This window comes from Panulirus ornatus, chromosome 50, assembly GCF_036320965.1.
Source record: "Panulirus ornatus isolate Po-2019 chromosome 50, ASM3632096v1, whole genome shotgun sequence".
Taxonomy (NCBI): domain Eukaryota; kingdom Metazoa; phylum Arthropoda; class Malacostraca; order Decapoda; family Palinuridae; genus Panulirus; species Panulirus ornatus.
In genome coordinates, this window is record NC_092273.1 from 2,965,925 (window position 1) to 2,970,924 (window position 5,000).

At 52.1% G+C, this 5,000-nt stretch overlaps 1 protein-coding gene across 1 annotated transcript in view; it reads right to left on the reverse strand.

The window, feature by feature from the left end:
* LOC139764491 (uncharacterized) overlaps positions 1-5,000 on the reverse strand; it is a 299,229-nt gene that overhangs the window by 237,511 nt on the left and 56,718 nt on the right. The window contains exon 2 of the mRNA XM_071691085.1: positions 419-439. The gene's annotated coding sequence lies outside the window, so the exon portion shown is untranslated. The remainder of the gene's footprint in view (positions 1-418; positions 440-5,000) is intronic.

Below are 5,000 nucleotides of genomic sequence, written 5' to 3' on the forward strand. Positions count from 1 at the left end.
TCACTGTGTTGTTGAGGAGTGATTGGTCAATAAGGGCGAGGACAGAGTGGTGGCTGGATCCACACAGGTCACGTGGTACACTACAGTGCCATACTTACAACAACAGGTCAAGGTAAACAACCATCACGGCGGGTGACACGACCAGCGACCTGGACATGTCTGGGTCACGTCTGGGTCTCCAACAATGAATCACCTTGTTATCTCTCAGTGATTCACCTGTTACACCATACAGAATAACCCACATGCTCTCCTTACAACGTAACGAGGTGGTTACAACCCGAGATACTTATACTTTTATGGAAAACTAAAGTAATGGTAAGTTACAGTAGACAATTTGAGTCTGTTTGTAAAAAGGAGTTGACAACTTACCTTGAGACATCTTAACCTGCGACGTGTCCAGGACAGGAAGTGCACCTACCTCACTCACTCCTGGTCAACACTGGAAATAAAGAAAGATTCAGTTAAATTGTGTGTGAAAATAAACCTGGAATGTATGAAAACCTTTTTTCGTTCCAATTCAACATGGGAATTATACATTTTTTATGACAATTATCATATTTCACTTCTTAATTATCATTAACCTGATCAATTAATATTTTTCATGATCATTAGTCTCCTTCTAACGAATCTATACTATATAATGTAAGTATCTGTTTCCCCCTATCATATAGCATTATATGAAAACGTTGATCATTTATGTACGTCAATATATGTAGGGGGAGGTGGGGGGGGGGGCTGCTCGGGGAGACTGGGGGAGGAAAACACTGGAGGCTGCGGGAGGTGATCTGGGGAGACTATGGGGCGGGAGGTGATCTGGGGAGACTATGGGGCGGAAGGTGATCTGGGGAGACTATGGGGCGGGAGGTGATCTGGGGAGACTATGGGGCGGGAGGTGATCTGGGGAGACTATGGGGCGGGAGGACATATAAATCTTTGGTTATCAGCTACAGCGGGGTGGGGGCCCCGGGGAGCGAGCTTAGGCTTCTGGGGTGCTGAGGTTCTGGGGTGCTGAGGTTCTGGGGTGCTGGGGTGCTGGGATGCTGAGGTTCTGGGGTGCTGGGGTGCTGAGGTTCTGGGGTGCTGAGGTTCTGGGGTGCTGGGGTGCTGAGGTTCTGGGGTGCTGGGGTTCTGGAGTGCTGGGGTGCTGAGGTTCTGGGGTGCTGAGGTTCTGGAGTGCTGGGGTGCTGAGGTTCTGGGGTGCTGGGGTTCTGGAGTGCTGGGGTGCTGAGGTTCTGGGGTGCTGAGGTTCTGGAGTGCTGGGGTGCTGAGGTTCTGGGGTGCTGAGGTTCTGGAGTGCTGGGGTGCTGAGGTTCTGGGGTGCTGAGGTTCTGGGGTGCTGAGGTGCTGGGGTGCTGAGGTTCTGGGGTGCTGGGGTGCTGAGGTTCTGGGGTGCTGAGGTTCTGGGGTGCTGGGGTGCTGAGGTTCTGGGGTGCTGGGGTTCTGGAGTGCTGGGGTGCTGAGGTTCTGGGGTGCTGAGGTTCTGGAGTGCTGGGGTGCTGAGGTTCTGGGGTGCTGAGGTTCTGGGGTGCTGGGGTTCTGGAGTGCTGGGGTGCTGAGGTTCTGGGGTGCTGAGGTTCTGGAGTGCTGGGGTGCTGAGGTTCTGGGGTGCTGGGGTTCTGGAGTGCTGGGGTGCTGAGGTTCTGGGGTGCTGAGGTTCTGGAGTGCTGGGGTGCTGAGGTTCTGGGGTGCTGAGGTTCTGGAGTGCTGGGGTGCTGAGGTTCTGGGGTGCTGAGGTTCTGGGGTGCTGAGGTGCTGGGGTGCTGAGGTTCTGGGGTGCTGAGGTTCTGGGGTGCTGGGGTTCTGGAGTGCTGGGGTGCTGAGGTTCTGGGGTGCTGAGGTTCCTGGGGTTCTGGGGTCCTGGGGTTCTGAGGTGTTGAGGTTCTGGGGTTACAAGAGGGCGGGTGGGGTGTGTTGGATGTGAGAGAAGGTAAGCCACGGACCAGACGTGGTCATGAGCGGGAACGTTCCAATATTCCCGCCACAATCAGATGGTCGCGCCTGAACTCCATTGTGATGTGATATTCTCTTAAAATGTTCCAGTGTTGCCTGCTGGTGTCCAGGAGGCCATGTATCTTCTCTCATATGATCTTCATTAGTGAGAGAGAAGAAGTGAAATGATTTTCCTGGGTACAATTTCCCTTGATTTACGACACTTTGGTCATGATAAGGAATTCTCGACTTCACGCTCCATTAGCTCCGTGACGTCATGACGAATCTGCCAATCAGCTGGTGGCATGCACCTCTGACGTCACGACAGCCGACCAATTACAAGAGAGTTTCCGCCTGCAAGAAAAATGGCCAATCCTTCAACAATATCTGACTCGAGAGTTTTTTGATATATCTTTTAAAACCAGAGATAATATATGGCCACGTCACGCGGGTATATATCGGGATATATCGCAGTATCTTTGTCATGTCTATATTTTCCCTCATTACTTTATATAAATAACAACAATGTGTTTCTATATTCTTCTATCTGCATCTATACTAACGCAATATAATATTTCAGTTTTTCTTCCTTTGTTTACAGGAAGAGATTTTGACCTCATGACCTTGGTGACCTCATGACCTGTGCTAGTGGTGACCTCATGACCTGCCCCAGTGATGACCCCATGACCTGTGCTAGTGCTGACCCCATGACCTGCGCTAGTAGTTACCCCATGACCTGTGCTAGTGGTGACCTCATGAACTGTGAACTAGGAAGGGCCTCATAATATGAATCACAGGAGAGAGAGAGAGAGAGAGAGAGAGAGAGAGAGAGAGAGAGAGAGAGAGAGAGAGAGAGAGAGAGAGAGAGAGAGAGGTAAGTTCTGAGGGCGTCACTGTCCCACAGACTAAGTTCTCACGTTTCGAATTCTGACAGAATAATTATGTCATGACCTGGTGGGGGGGAGGGGGGAGGGAAGACGGTGGGAAGGGGAGAGATGGAGTGGGAAGTGAGTGGGAAGTGAGTGGGAAGTGAGCGGGACGGCTGTGTGGGACTGTAAGGATAGAGAGAAAACAGAGGCATTTGAGATGGTTGGGGGTGGAAGGGGGGAGGAGGGGAGTGAAGACTTGTGGGATGGGGAGGGAGAGGGACAGAGGCTAGTGGGAGGAGGAGAGAAGGGTGGGAGATGGTGGGAGGGAGGGACTGGAGTGTGATGGCAGGTGGGAGGGAGGGAGGGATGGAAGGAGGGAGGGAGGGACTGGAGTGTGGTGGCAGGTGGGAGGGAGGAAGGGAGGGAGGGAGAGACTGGAACCTGAAGACAACATGAAATTAAACTACCCTGTTGTCTTGTTCCATAGTTAAGAGCCAACATAACGAGCCATCACACCAGTTTACTCCAACACTTGACAACAGGTTGGACCAGATGGTTTGGCGGCTGCACCAACTGATATGGAATTTCCCTCCAGGTCAAACTGTGACGTCTGGCTGGGTTATATACATATATATATATATATATATATATATATATATATATATATATATATATAACAGAAAACATGAAATTCTTACAAGCAATATAACACCATTGTTGAGGTCAAGGTTCATAGTCTTACCTCAACAAGGTGATTTATTGGTTTAATTAAACCAATTTCAACATAAGCTCACAGAGAAAAATGTAAGACTCAGAAGGTCGTGTGAGGAACTCATAAACCCCAGCTGGGATTTATCACCCAGAAGTATCCCGAGTTAACACTCGTAAATTATAGTTTACACTGTAAACTTTAAGGTAAACTCCAGAAACAATGTCATTTTGACGATAAATACAGTGAGGCTCGGCTGGCAACAGTGTACAGGGCAGGATCTCTGGGATGGAGGGATGTGGAGGGAAGTGGAGGGCGGGGGCTGGAGGGATGTGGAGGGAAGTGGAGGGCGGGGGCTGGAGAGATGATGGTTGGGTGTGGAGATAATGCTTCAGTAAGGAAAGGTCACAAACACACTGTCCTTCATAACCTTAATATGCAGAGGAAGAGAAGGGGTTAGACACCTCTTGACACACCAGGTCAGGAGGTCAAGCGTCTTGACACACCAGGTCAGGGGGTCAAGCGTCTTGACACACCAGGTCAGGAGGTCAAGCGTCTTGACAGACCAGGTCAGGGGGTCAAGCGTCTTGACAGACCAGGTCAGGGGGTCAAGGACCGGGAAGCCCTTGGGTCATGTTGAGGAAGTGTTCGTCTGGGCTGAGGAGGGTTCAAGGCCGACCCTGAGGGCCACAGCTGACTCCACCATGCTGGCTGGGGCTCACACCGTCAACAGTAAGGGGCATGACAGGGCCCTGTCAGCTGACCCCGGCTGACCAGCTGGTGCAGCTGGTTCTCCTGACACCATCTGCACACCTGACGTGATCTGGTTTCCTCGATGTTGCCTCGGCAGTATATGACCTTGGTATGTAGGTATGTTCCAGACACTCATTTGCATATCAGAATGACAGTGGACACTGGGTGGAACTCGTGGGGGCTTCTCATGGCCACCCATGGTGGGGGCTTCTCATGGCCACCCATGAGTGGGGTCTCCCCATGGCCACCCATGAGTGGGGTCTCCCCATGGCCACCCATGAGTGGGGGCTTCTCATGGCCACCCATGAGTGGGGTCTCCCCATGGCCACCCATGAGTGGGGTCTCCCCATGGCCACCCATGAGTGGGGTCTCCCCATGGCCACCCATGAGTGGGGTCTACCCATGGCCACCCATGATTGTATTTGCCCTCAACTCCTCCTTCATGAGGCACGACCCTTGGGTATGAGGGACGTAACGGAGGCACTCGGGTAATGGACGGCGGATGCGAGACATGAGCGGACCAGGCGGTTATGTTGATGATATTAAGAATAATGCAGCCAGGGGCCTGGCCAGCCCCTCCCCCGTGCACCAGAAACCATTAATGGGCCCTCCACCTGCGCAGGCGCCCTTTAATAGGCCATCTAGTAATCCCAAGTACCCCTTAATGGGCGTTCAGCAGCCCCTAGTACCCCTTAATAGGCCGTTCAGCAGCCCCTAGTACCCCTTGATAGGCCGTTCAG